The sequence below is a fragment of the Falco cherrug genome, chromosome Z (genome assembly GCF_023634085.1).
Source record: "Falco cherrug isolate bFalChe1 chromosome Z, bFalChe1.pri, whole genome shotgun sequence".
NCBI classification, from domain to species: Eukaryota; Metazoa; Chordata; class Aves; order Falconiformes; family Falconidae; genus Falco; species Falco cherrug.
In genome coordinates this window covers 37,551,783-37,566,432 of record NC_073720.1, presented here as the reverse complement: position 1 = coordinate 37,566,432, position 14,650 = coordinate 37,551,783, and the positions used below count along the sequence as shown (strand labels likewise).

General features: G+C 45.8%; 1 protein-coding gene across 3 annotated transcripts in view; it reads right to left on the bottom strand.

The window, feature by feature from the left end:
- FOCAD (focadhesin) overlaps nt 1-7,573 on the bottom strand; it is a 121,481-nt gene extending 113,908 nt beyond the window's left edge. For 2 of the 3 annotated variants that reach the window (XM_055698464.1, XM_055698465.1), the window contains exon 1: nt 7,457-7,573. The gene's annotated coding sequence lies outside the window, so the exon portion shown is untranslated. The remainder of the gene's footprint in view (nt 1-7,456) is intronic. The other variant, XM_055698466.1, reaches the window with a different exon arrangement.
- Nucleotides 7,574-14,650: the final 7,077 nt, after the last annotated feature.

The following is a 14,650-nucleotide window of genomic DNA, read 5'->3' as shown; positions in this document are numbered from 1 at the left end:
CAAATACCATTCACAGCAGGAAAACTCAAAATTAATGGTTACCACCTCAATAAACATAAATTCCTGGCAGTTAAACAGCGAAATATTCCCATATACTTGTGAATTACATTACTGGAAGTTTAGGAGAAAAAAAAAACCCACAAAACTCTTAACTGCACTCAGAATTATGCCAATATGAGTTTGTATGGGTTTTATGGATTTACCTGCATTTTGAGATGCTAGGTATGAACACACATTAAACTAGAGTTGACAGCTTGCTTTTTTTAAAGAAAAATTATCACTACAGCAAACAAATCCAGACATACCTAGATCTGTTGTGTATGTCTAACAATGCCAGTGGATTAGAGACATTCAACCTATTTGTATACAGAGTCACAAAAACCAACCCAATCCAGCTGTACCTAACAAGCACCAAAATGATGGAAGGTTCCTCCCTGGGTAGTTTTGCACAAACACACTGGAATTATATGCTATCTACCACCAGGTGATTTTTATTATTCATACTAAAAGGAGAAGCTACAGTAGAGGATCATTAGAAGCACAACAGACAACTCTCAATGGAAGCACTAATCGGTTACTCCAGGCAGACTAGAGGTCTATTGCTCCGCATCAGAAACAATTCCTGAACTTCAATCCATCTACACTAAACACCTACAAAGTATTTACAATGCAACAGCTACATCAGTGCAATTTAGTGAATTTAATTACCATCCAAACAGTTCTTCAGTCTTCAGCACTGACCCTCAGCAAAGGCACTTGCATATGGAATGCCTAGAAATTTTACAACATCACTGGATAATCAAGGCTGGCAGAGATCTGGAAGACACCTCTAGTTCGATCTCCTGTTCAAAGGAAGTTCAGCCACAGGGTCGGACAAGGCTGCTCAGGCCTTTGTCCTCTCAGGGCTTGAAAACCTCCAAGAACAGAAAAGGCACCACCTTACTGAGCTGTCCTGACTGATAAATGCTTTCTCTTCATCGCTAACCTGAGCATTTTTGCTATGGATTGCTGTGAAGTGCCTAGCTGAGTCTTCTTCATCCCCCTTCCACTGGTGCCAGCACTGCTGTTGAGTACCCCAAAACTGTCCCTCCTCCCAGGTGAACCAGCCCCAGTCCCACAGCCTTTCCTCCCAAGGCAAGGGCTCCAGCCCCCCGGCCTCAGTGGTCATTGCTGATTCTTTCCTGTGGGTCAGTGTTCCTCCTGTACTGGAGAATCCAAAACTGGACATGTCAATATGAGGTCTAATGACTCCTAAGCAGAAGGGAATCAACACCCCCCCCAACCTGGCTCCCCAGGCTGTGCCCTGCTCACACAGCCTGTACTGTAGGGGCTGGGGCAAGGCAGGACATTTGTCATTCCTGAAATTCCTGAGGTTCCCATCAGACTGTTCCTCTAGTATGTCCAGAGGGCAGCCCCACCAGCAGGCAAACTGCCTGCCTTCGACACAAGAACACTGTGGGGGACAGTGTTGAAAGCCTTGCTCAAGTAGAGGTAAACGACATCTACCACTCTCCCCTCTTCTACAAATCCAGTTATTTTATCCTTTAGTAAAAGCAACCAGGTGGGTCTAGCATAATTTTTTCTTTGGTAAATCCATCCTGCATACTGCACTGCTGACTCACATTCATTTTGTTGTCTACTAGGAGCCCCTATCAGGATCTCTTCTATAGACCTGTTTCCCAGATAGTCAGCCCCTGCCTGTACTGGTGTATGGGATTATTTCATTCCTGATGCAAGACCCTGCATTGCTCCATGTTCAATTGCAAGAAGTTCCTGTCAGTGCACTTCTCCAGACTGCCCAGGTCCACTGGAAAAACACCCTACATACCAGTGCTTTGAATGGTCTCCGCAATTTAGTGTTGGCTACAGATCTACTGACTGCACTCTATCTTATCATCCAAGTCATTAATAAGGGCACTATGCAGTGTTGAGCCTAATACTGATGCCTACAGGACACCATTAATTGCCAGTCTGATAGACTTTGCACCACTGATCACCACCCCTTCAGGCCAACCATCCAGCCAATTTTCCACTGGCTACTATACTGTCTACTTACTGAGGCTGTATGTCATTAATTTGATGACAGGGAGACAATGGAAACTGTATTAATGGTATTGGTAAAGTATACATACAACATCCACTGCCCTCTTGTTCACAGCATAAATAATGTCATTACAGAAAGCAATAAGGTTAGTCAAGCAGGCATGACATACCCTTGCTAAATCCATGCTGACTGCTCCTAGTCACACCTAGTTCTTGCATTTAGAAATGGCTTCTACAAGGATATATTCCCCAGCCTTCCCACGGACTGAATTGATACTGACTTGCAGTTGACTGGATCTTCCTCCTTCTCATGCCCAGAAACATGCTTCAAGAGGATGCACTCCATTATCTTCCTACAGACAAAAGTGAGGTTGACAGGCTTGTTCTACTGCATGCTGACCTTCTCTTTTTTGAAAAGGAGCTCCACAACCTTTGAAAGATTAAGAGAGCCACCACACAAGGACATTGGCCAGCTCTTAGCACCATGAAAACATCCTACTTTATCAACATTTTACTATTAATGTAACAGTAAAAGCTCCTCTGGTTGCTATTGCCACGCCTTGCAATTTTCAATTCACATGGAGCTTTGGCTTTTCTAACTCCATCTCTGTATGCCCAAGCAATGTTTCTAAACTGTGCCTCTGTAGACTGCTCCTGCCTCCTGTATGCTGCCAGTTTTGCACTGGAGCACACCATTTTGCCTCCCAATACATCTAGTTGGTTTCCCAAGTATTGGGATGGTCTTTTCTTGCATCTTACCCTGTACTTACATCTCTGTCAGCTTTCCTGAGCTCCTTCACCCTTCAAAGCTACCTCTCATAGAGTCCTACCAAAGTACCCCTGAATAAGGCAGAATCTGCTCTCCTGAAATTCAGGGTCTGTCCTGCTACTGGCCCTCCTCATCACTCTCTTTCTGGGCTCTGACTATTTACAACCAAAGGCACGACAAGGAAATAAAAATCACGCTGTAGAAATAAGAAAGCTGCATCCTCAGTTAAACAGATGCTTGCACAGTTTCTGATCTGTACTTTAGAACTGGGAACCAGATGAATCAAAAATAAAGATGCCACCCTCCACATTGCTGCAAAGCATCGAGGGGAATGCAACTGCAAAATAGAGAAAAATGCAAGAATCCACTGCATCATCCAACTCTAATGGCATTCTTTGAAGAGCACATTAAAAACACATAGTATTGTGTCATGGTTTAACCCAGGGTTGGTAATCAAGTACTACACACTCCCCCCTCACCCAGAGGGTTGGGGAAGAGAGTTGTAAAGGAATGCAAAACGCAAGGGTTGAGATAAGAACAATTTAATAATTGAAACAGGAAAAAAATGAAAGAACAATAATAACAATGATGAAAGTAGCAGTTATCATGAAAAGGGGGAGGCACAGAATAAAATCTAGAGGGAAGAAACATGTGGTGCACAATGCAATGTGCTCACCATCCACTGGCCAATGCCCTGCCAGTCCCCAAACAATGACCCACCCACCCCAGCAAGCCCCCCACCCAGGTACATATACCACACATGGCATCCCATACCATGGGATACCACTTTGGCTAGTTCAGGTCAGCTGACCTGGCTGTGTCCCCTCCTGCCTCTTTGCTAACAAGCCCTGAGGAACTGAAGCTCTCACATCAAAGACAAAACACAGCACCATAGTAGCTCCTAAGAAAACAATTAACTCCATCCCTGCTGAAACCAGGACATACTGGACACCTGACAAGCTAGAAATCCAACACCATCACCATTAACTACAAGAACAACTTCAAGCATCAAAATTATATCATCATTCAACAAAGCACTTCTGTCCATAGTAAAAGAGTCTGCTGAGTGGGCACAGGTTTGCCTACACACTTAATACTAAGCATGAAGGTTTTTCTTTCTTTCGAAGTAACATTAAAAAAATTGAAACTAAAATATAGTTAGGGTAGAATATGTAATGCTCAAATATTGTATAAAGAAAAAAGAGAATAAAGCTTACTGTTAATAGATTGTCTCATTATCTACTTCGCACACAGATTTTGTGCGGGTACAAAGAGCAAAAAGTTTTTATCTCATACACATACTTAATAGAGTATCTCATTGCAATTAGGCTGTTTAATAGTATTATTTCACACTAGTAAAATACAAACATTAAATGCTTTTCTACAGTTAGTCATCTGTGCAAAAGTTGGTCTTTCTTCTCACCACGTATTACTTGGGACATACAGTTTCTCTCTGCTGACTGCATCCTCAAAGAAACAGATCATGGAAGATTATTACTGGCAGTGTTGTCAGGGTACCATTAACACCTCAGCCTCTGTGAAGATGCAAAATGTTCACAGACAACATTTAGCAAATTTAAAAATCACCAGAAGGAAATCTTTAAGGAAGTAATATTCAGTCAAAGGGTAGCAGCTGCTGTTCCTCAAAAGCTTTGAGAAGATAAGTTTTCATATTACCTTCAAGTTGGCATCTGGAGGTCAACTGAATTTAGCAGCTCAAGACTTCAAGCAAAAGAAACTGCCAAAAGCACTTTTGAGCTGGACACACCTCCCTATGAGGCTACTTATTACTTTATATCCCACTTCTCAAACACGTCATTTCCAGTCTTCCCAACAGCAAATACCCTCCACAGAAACATCATACAATCATTTGTGCACGTATGATCCTGTGATGAGCCAAAGCCAGTAAGAAGAACATCCTGAAGAAGCATAGCTGCCGTTGGTAGTAACTGCAAAGCCAAAAGATAGTCAAAATCATTGCAGAAAATTCCAAGTATGATGTATAAAATAGAACCTCACCAGTACCTAAATCTGGAGTTACTAAAAAAAAGCAACAAACAAACCCTTTTCTTAAGCCAGTGCCTAGCTTTTTGACACTCAAGACATGGAAACCATCAACATTAGTTCAAGACTTAGACACTATAACAAGAAAGAAAGAAAACCAAACGGTGAGGAATTTTTCTCCTTCTTCAATTTAGGCAGCTACTTGAATTTGGAGACCACTTTCTATGAATTAAAAAACCAACCATCTGAACAACTGTTTTTTCACCTTTAGGAACGAGGGCTACTGCCCACTCTTGTCAGTATGTCAAGCCCCTTCTATAAATAGGTATAAGCATCAGTATTTTCTGCAGCCGCTTTCTCTCCTTCCCAGAAATGGTACCATGTCCATACAATAATCCCAAGAATTGGAAAAGCAACAGCAGAGCAGTGTTTCCTATTTTTCATTGTCTTTTATGCCAAAAAAAAAAAAAAAAGGAGGGTCAGCCTCACAAGAGCTGGCAAGGGTCTCTATGACCTATCAACAACAGCCTTGAAAACTACTGAGCAGCTTTACCTCAACTTACAGTTGGGACAGCATTCTGCCTCAAAAAAAACCCCCATCAATTAGCAGAATCTTCTTTAACATTAACAACTTGCAGCACTGTGTAATTTATTTTCATGTTGCAGCTGACAGATATTAGCATTATACAAAACACAACCTTTGCAAAGGAAGCAGCATCACTCTGAAACCAATCCATCCATATCCAAAACAAGCTCCATATGAGCAGTTCCTTCTCATTTCTGTGCCTCCAGAAATAAGAAACAATACAGGAATACTAAGAAAAGGAATAATTACCTTGCAGATTCTTACAGCAGTCCTCTCCTAACATACTGCTAATAACTGCCAAAGCAGGCATACGCCAGCTTCTAAACATCCGCAAAATTACCATATTATTACTATTACTAAACATATCCCAAAATTACTACATCAGCAGTCTACCTTGTTCAGCTGTAACTGATCACATCTCTCTTCTCCTGCCATCTTTTTTTCTTGTTTGTCCTAAGCTGTATTTTTCCTATTGCCACTGCTAAAGAGGCACTTCATTTACCACATAACCCAACGCATACACCCATGCAAAAGGTAAAGAAAAAAAGAACAGGACCCTTGCCTGTTCTCCCAATGTCACCAATGTGAATGGTAATCATCTGTAAATGGGTTAAGCTTTGCTGGCTGCCAGGCACCCACCAAGCTGCTCTATCACTTCGCCTCCTCAACTAGACAAGAGGAAAAAATTACAATGAAAGGTCTGTGGGTCCAGATAAGGCCAGGGAGAAATCACTCACCAGTTACCATCAGAGGCAAAACAGACTCAGCTTCGGGGAATTAATTTATTACCAGTCAAATCATAACCATAGGATAATGAGAAATAAGTACTGATCCATAAAACACCTTCCCCTCACCTCTCCCTTCCTCCTGGGATCAATTTCACGCACTCCTCACTTCTCTACCTCTTCCCCCTGAGCAGAGCAGGCGGAAAGGGAACGGAGGGCTGCAGTCACACTCTTGCCCTCATACAGTGCGGGATCCCTCCCACAGAAGACAGTCCTTCACAAACTTCTCCACTGGGGATCCTTCCCACAGGCTACAGTTCTTCACAAAGTGCTCCAGCGTGGGTCCTCCGTGGGGTCACAAGCCCGGCCAGCAAACCTGCTCCATTGTGGGCTCCTCTCTCCACGGGGCCCCAGGCCCTGCCAGGAGCTGCTCCAGTATGGGCGCCTCATGGGGTCAAGGCCTCCTTTGGGCACCCACCTACCCCAGCGTGGGGTCCTCCACAGTTCCTTCTCTCACATTCTCCCTACTCTCTTCTGGCTGCTGTTGTGCAGCAGCTTTTACCCTTTCTTAAATGTTATCACAGAGGTGCTGCCACAACCACCATCGCTGATGGGCTCAGCTTTGGGAACCGGCAGATCTGTCCTGGAGCCAGCTGGCAACGACTCTGTTGAATGTCAGGGAAGCTTCTGGCATCTTCTCACAGAAGCCACCCCTGCAGCCTCCACACTACCGAAATCTTGCCAGACAAGTAAGCCAGACACAGCACCCTAACGCTAAAAAGGACAAGCACTGCTAATGTAACCGAACCAGCAAGCATTTCCATGGCACTACACCTTCAGACCTGGCCCGTTCCAGGTTACCGACACTAACGATGACACGGTAAGCCACGCTCTGTAACAGAAGTGACCGCTGGAAGCACCGAGAGCCCATTCCCCGTGTTTATTGCCTTTTGCTCAATGTTGAGGATTCTCGATTCAAACCGGTGTGCCCTCAAACACTCCCACGGCTTATCGTCACACATGCGACACTTCACAAGAACCAGGTTTAAATAAAAAACAAATACCGTCCCGTCCCCCCCGCGTGCGACTAACGGCCCCGCCGCGGTGACGTTCCACGCAGGCCTGGCCAGGTGTCGCCCGCCCCGCCAGGCCGCGGCAGCCCCGCCGAGCGGCCCCGGGAGCCATGCGGGCCCCACCGCCCGGCCACGGCTCTGCCCCGGCACCCGCCTCGCGGCACCGCGCTCCCCGCCTCGGCGGCAGCGGCGTCCCCGGCGCCAGGCCCGCCCGCACGGCCAGCGCAGCCGCCTCCCGCCGCTCCGCGCCCCTCACCTGGCCTCACCAAGCGGCGCGGCCCGCCCGGCTCCAGCGGCGGCACCTCCCGCCGCGCCCCCCGCCACCTCTCCCGCAGCGACCGGACGCTGACACCGGCGTGAAACTGGGCCGCCCCCAGCGAAGGCGCCTGCGCGGCGCACGACGCCTGCGCACTGGGTACCCCGCGGCTGCGGCCAGCGTGGGGGGGGGGGGGGCGCCGATCCGCGGCGGGGAGCGCGGCGGGCCTTGCTGGCTGCGCCTGGCCGCTGTCACGGGCATGCGGGGGTTTTTTAAACGGTGCCACCGGAACGAGAGGGGTCCGGGCCACCAGGGTGCTGGCCCGAGATGCGGGTGCCCGCTGCGCAGGCGCGCTGAGCCTCGCCGAGGCCGGTGGCCGTTCCCCGTTCCCCGCTGGCAGGGTGCGCCCGGTTTTGCGCGCCTGGGCGCTGCGGGCCCGGCTGCTGCGGCCGCCGCGGGGCGTGAGCCGGGCCTGCGGAGTCCGTTGCATCCGGACTCAGACATAGGCTTAAATCCAGATACTTCAACAGAAGCAACGTAACATACTGAAAAGGATGTGGTATTTCATTAAATATTACCCGAATATAAAAAGAAATGTCTTCATCAGCTTCAAAATTACTGCAGAGTGAGTCTCTTCAGTCTTAAGATATTTTGGCAGGCAAACTGCAAGGACAACAGGAAGACACTGGACATGAAAAACGAATGCTGTTCTCTGTGCTGCATGTTATGCAGCTTTCTCAAAGGGAGGAGAGTAGGTGAATCTCCGCTCACAGCTCTACTGGTGACAGCTGCATCAGCGACAGGTTGAAAGCTCTATGCAGCAGGGTTTAAAGAGGTGGTGTTCTCAGTTAAGACTGTTACTTTAACACCAAACAGCACTTCGATTCATGAACATCAAAGCATCAGGCAACTTCTGGAAGACATGAATTTGTTTGGAAAGGGCTAGATTCTTTTCTAACGTCACTGAAAGGTGTGTGCTCTTGAGTCGGTTGGGCTGAAAGTAGTGAAATGCTGACAAACATGAAACCAACAGTAAGTGGAGGCAAGTAGCCTATTTATTTTTTTTTAACAGTTTATTAGACTTAGGCTTATGCAAAACTCCCAACACAGCTTGTCAGGTCCCTGCCTTGCATGCTGCTGGGGCAGTCAGTCCCAACTGCCACCACGTCCACTCTTGCAGTAGGTAGACATGGGAATGTGGATGCATCTCGTACGCTGCTTTGTTGTTCTGTTTACCTTTTTTCTCCTGCCTTGACAGAGGCTATTTTTGTTTGTTGCCACATAGCCTTTTAGCCAACTAGTTTTTCTTTTTGAAGCTTCCATGTTGCAGAGCTTGCCTAGACAGATGACATGTGTCTCAGTGGCGTGTTAACCAAAGAAACTTATCTGGCTCTGTGTTAGTTAGCTCCACGTTACACCCGAGAGGGGACCACTGCTCTCTGAGTATGGTGTTAAGTCTGCTATTGCCCAAATGAGCATTAGCCAAAATGGCTTTCAGTTAGATTAAAATTGTGATGAGATCTCTCAAGGGTAAAGGAGCATATAGGCTTTTGAAATATTTTGATGCTGACAGTTCTGATCATGTTTATACTGTGGAGCATCTTGCTATGAGAAGAGCTTCACCAGAGTGGCTTCATGCTTCGCATCGGCGTATCAGGGATTATCACATCCATTGTCTGGATTATTCAGTTCTGGAGCCTAGTTCCCAGCACTGTTTCAAAACCCTGAGTTTCATGCAGGTCATCTAAGAACATTGATACATGAGGACATTGAATGTACATAACATAAACATTCTCACAAAGGGCTTTTTGTAGCTCTGGAGACTCAGTCCTGGCTTGAGACAAAAGCAATCCATCTCCTCTGTATGAAATTATTTACTGTCCTGTGGTCTCAATCTGTTTTAATACCGTTCTGTTCTATGTCCAGATCTCAGAAGCAGGAAAGAAGCAGAAGATACCTCTTAACAGACATGCTTGAATTCACAGCTATTACTTTTGATTGCCTTTTGACTTGCATGTCTTCTAGAGCCTGGCTGTGTAACTGAAGTGTATTTTCTGTAGTTCACTGAAGTGGTGTCCCCAGCTTCCAAAGTCTTTCATTGAAATCGAAGAAATACTTGGGACTTATGAAGGCAGCATCAGTGCCAAAGTCATAACTGAGTTTGATTCAAAGCAGCTGCAGATTATGCTGAAAAATCTGTTTTCACTAGTCAAATTTGAAAGAAATTCAACACCTCTGGGAGGTGTCCCCATCATAATTTCCTTTTGGATTTAATGTCGCCTATCTGTTATACAGAAAACAATAGAACTCAGCTTGCATCGGGCTGCCAGACAGGCTTGCCGCTTTCCAGTTCCTGTGATTGGATAAAAGTTTCTGGTCAGGGAGTCCGTGTCGCTGACGGGTGAGCATGCTGCAGGCACCTGGTCAGAGTGTGCTGGTCAGAGTGTGTTGATTCTGCGGTTCCCAGGACTTGCCCTGCACCTGGCTTCTTGTTCGGGCATAGCTGGTTTTCTTTCTCACACTGCTTGTTCCAAGGACAATTTAAAGTTGCTCAGCAGCTTCAACTAACAGGCCTGGGTTGTCCAACCCAGACAATGGTAACATATTTCCTCGGTCCTTCAAAAATCTCTCTACAAAGGTCAGAGATTTGGTTTACTTCCACAAATATTTCATCCTGCCTGTGTGCAGAAGGTTATACTAGATGTTCTCCTGAGGCTCTTTCTATGATTCTATGATTAGCAGCATTTTTCTTTTGGGATATTTGGGTGTGGGGAGGGTGCAGAAATGTGCATTTTTCACCCAAACATAATGCGTATACTCAACATAATTTTGTCTGAAATTCACATACAAAAACAAAAAAATGGCTTTGCTTCAATTAATAATTTTGCACTTACTGTGAAGCTAAGATGAAGTAGGCAGACTTGCAACTATGCTAAGCGTTCCTAGTACATTTTCAGAAAAGGAAAGCACTGATTGGGTGATACCCACTGTCAACAAGAATGTTTAAGTTTGAATGGGTATTCTTTCATATTTTCCCAAAATATAGAAATAATTTCCAACTCTGCTTACTATTATCTAGACTGTATTCCATTGGCATGGTTTTAATTGATAGGTATGTACACCTTGTGCATATATTAATGTGTCAGAAACTGATAACAACTGCATTGCACTGCTAGGCTTAAAGGTTTTTGATCTGTAGCACAACACCTAGTTGTAGACCAGTTACTAGTGGTGTACATCAAGGGCTGACACTGGGGTCAGTACTGCCTGACATCTTCAGGAGTGATTGAGATAATCGCATTTACAGTCTCAAAGGAAATTTCTCAGATCAGATTTTTAGAAACAACATTTAATATCTTTCTAGAAAGCAAGAATTCTACTTTGAAGTAAGAATAGATGTTTCATATGCATACTTACTCAAACATAAAGTTGGAATCTCATTAGGGTTTTCATAACATGGGGTGATCAAAGTAATAAGATAACATGTCTTCGATATAGTCATTTGTGGTCTGTGGCAATTAATAGTTATGAAAAGGCTTTATTGGAACATAAGAATCCAAGTGGGAAATTCAAACTTGGTAAGTGACTTTGAAAAACACATTACAGATTTAAACTGTCAAGTGTTTTGAATATATTTTTGCAAATCCTTGAGGCTACTGCACTGTCTACTTTTATATTCCCATCAGTTTATGCAGTCCCTTAAAGCTGCTATTTTGAAATGATACTTCATATTACAGCAACACCTTAATCAGTAATGATCTTCTAGATTCTTCATTCCAGATAAAAGATTGCCAGCTCCAGCAAAACAAGCCATGAGATTGGGATACAGGTGACCTCAAAACAATAAACTGCATTCTACTTTCACTTACACAATGCAGCACAGCTAAACATGAGGAGGATTCAAGGAATGCAATTAAGGATGTGATTCAAATTGTTTTGTGCCTCAGCTCCTTTTTCAAGACGTAAAAGTGCTACTTAAAAAAAAAAAAAGTTTTCTACTTTAGCACATTTCAGGCTACATGAGATTGAAATTACTGTCTTCATAATCTACTTGTCTAGATGCCTGGTAATCACCTGGTAACCTTCAGTTCTTGAATAGCTCATCTCAGAGCAATATGCCTGTTCAATTCTGCCAGTTGCAACTGTACGGGTATGTCAGAGAGGAGGGCCATACTGTGTCTGCCAGCATAGACATGTCGAATATCAGAATCGTGCTCTGTGGTGCTTTTCCAAAAGCAGTAGAATCTCATCAATTTCTGTGACCAAAGCTGAAGTGGTACTTGAGTATTAGGCAAAAAAAGCCTATATTACAAAATATGTAAAGAATGATCTTTACTCCTCTGTGTTTGAAAAGCTCTGTTAGCTGGATTAGTTTTATGGGTAGCTTCCTGTAGAAGAATGGCTGCAGAAGTGTGGCCTTAGAATCTCTGGAGATCTGCACAATCCAAGCCTGGTATTAGAATAGGCCTGTAATCAGAATTGTACTGAAGTTGCTGTGCTGAAGTTAACAAGAAAGGTAGCCTTGAGCTATTCTTGAATCCTGAGACCAAGTAACTATGTCGTGCCAACAGGCCGTGGCTGTAACAAGCTACAGCTGCTGGGAAAGCAGGTGCAGGACCAAGAAAGGTAGGGACCGGTATGGGAATATAGGGAGTAACAAACTACAAGGCTGAAGCACAGCAACACAAGTAGCTACATGGATAGAATGCTTATTTTAGTCATGATAATTAGGGGTGTGAGAAGTGCGCGTGCTTAAGAGACTAATAACCAATTATATTTTTGCTTTACGAATATGCGTGAGTATCGATTCTATATAAGTGGTGTTAGAAACTAATAAAGTTGAGCAAGATGCATAACTCATATTAAGCGTCTTCTTGACTGCGGCAAACCCTTCTTCCAACATTTGGCGCCTGAACCACGGGAAAGCTGGAAATCGCTGGAAAAACTCTGCCTTTGCATTGCGACAGTGGGCTTTGCGATTTGAAAGTTGCTGAGAGGAGTTCGAGCAGGAAGGCGTCCATAAGGAGTAAAGACTTCTGAATCCGGCAGTGAGCTCCTGCACGGACCTGCACCGGTAAGACCATTTTTCCCTTGGTAATGGAAAGGGAGGCGGTACTCACGCTATTTACTGATATTCTTGCTAAGCAAGAGGCTAGTGTGAGCACTGAGAAGCTCCATGAGCTCTGTAGGTGGGCGAATGAAAAAGGACGCTTAAAAGACCCGCAATTGATGTTTAGTGTGACTGAGTGGCAAGAGATCGGGGATTCCCTTTGCGATGCCATCCTTAGCAGCAGCAAGTCGGCCGAGGACTTGGGGACTACCTGGAGGGAGGTCATGAACCATTTACGATCAATGGTTGCCGAGGAAAAAATGGCTATGGCTGCCTCAGACCTCCTCGGTCGGGAAACCGAGTCGGAGTCTACCCGATTATTTGGTCAAGGCACTCCGTCTGCAAAAGGCATAATTGTGCCTATTAAAAACTCTGCGACAGAGCTATTACAGCCGACACCGTCTCCGGAGGGTGCCGCTGCAACATGTGCTCCATGCCGACCTGAAAGCTACCAAGAGCCGCCCCCCGTGCTAGATGAGGAAGAGGGTACAAGTGCGGGTCGGAGCATGCCTCTGAATGAGAGCGCAGACTCTGATAAAGAAAATGAACCCATCCCAGCTGCCCCGATACCCTGTCCCCAAACAAAACGCTCCTACCGGACCCTAAACCGCTTGCAGCAGCAATTGAACGAACGTCATCTGCCTGCTGCCTGTCGTGATCTTCGGGTCTGAGCCAGGAAGGCGTTATCCTCCACCCTGCTGCTCCCCAAAGTCATTAGTCTGGGGTTATACGAGACGCTATGTTGGAGGGAGACTGGCAGGCTGCTTCTGCTGTTGCATGCCTGGTGTGGACCGCCACCTTACCAGATGGTTCAGCAGCCGCAGCATGGAAACCTTTCGATTGGAAGTTTATGCAGCATCTACGACAAACTGTTACACAATACGATTTACAATCAGAACCAGCCAAGCACCTGCTGAATTATTTGACTCTGAAATCATGACACCCAGTGACTGTACTTCGCTAGCCAGATTGCTTCTTACACCAGCACCGTTCCCCGCGCCCCGCCAGCGTGCCGTGCCGTGCCCGCGGCTCCCCCTGCTCACCCACCCACCCACCCCCACGGATCCCCCCAGCTGCTGGCGCAAAGCGGTGTCCAGAGTTCGGTGTGGAGCTGTAGATCGCACCCCCGCCGGTAGTAAGACCGCATAGAGTAAATCGCAGCAGGACTCTACACTAAATTCCTCTCGGGTCGGGGGGGGGGGCACTACGGAAGGCTGTGACGAGTAATCGCGGCAGGGCTTCTCCGCGCTGATATCCTTTCTGTGAAAGGGGAGAGCTCTGAGAAGACCGCAACGGAATTAGACGCGGCAATTAAACTGTTAACTGGCATCGTCCTTGGGAGAGGGGAGGGCGTTAAAGAGACAGAAGTGGAGACCTTAGTTCGCTGGGCACGAAAAAAGTAAAAAAACAAAAACCAAAACCCAACCCCCCCCAAAAAAAAACCCCAAAAACCAAAACCACAAAAAAACCCCCAAAACCAAAAAAAACTAAAAAACCCAAAAAAAACCAAAAACCGAAAAAACCCACCCCCCCAAAAAACACCACAAAAAAAACCAAACCCCAAAACCCCCAAAAAAACCCAAAACCAAAAAACACAGAAAAAAAACCCCAAAACCAAACAAAAAACCCACAAAAAAAACCCCAAAACCCCCAAAACCTAAAAAAACAAAACCCCCCAAAAAAAGAGTAAGATCCCCGAGCCGCGTTATTGTTTAGTACTGCGGAATGGAGAGAAGTGGGAAATTGCCTCTGGGGTGGCGGTCTATAGTTAACACTCTGGAAACTATGAAAGCGAAAAAAAAAAGTAAAAAAAAAAAGTAGCGGCGGCAGCCATAGAAGCGTTGGGGAGAGATGTGTAGAAAAGCCGGTGGAGCAGAAGGGTGATTCACCGAAGCCTTCTCTCTTGGCTACACTTTTCGGAGTTGGGCATACTCGTCCTATGAAGGGTATGTCCGCCGCTGCGTTCAACTGTGCCGGAGCTTTTAGATAAGACAGCGGCCAAACCGAAAGCTCCCCCTCGGCAGCCGGCGGTGACCGAGCCGAACCCGGAAGAGGCGGCCGGGCCGCCCCAGGCGGGCGGGGCA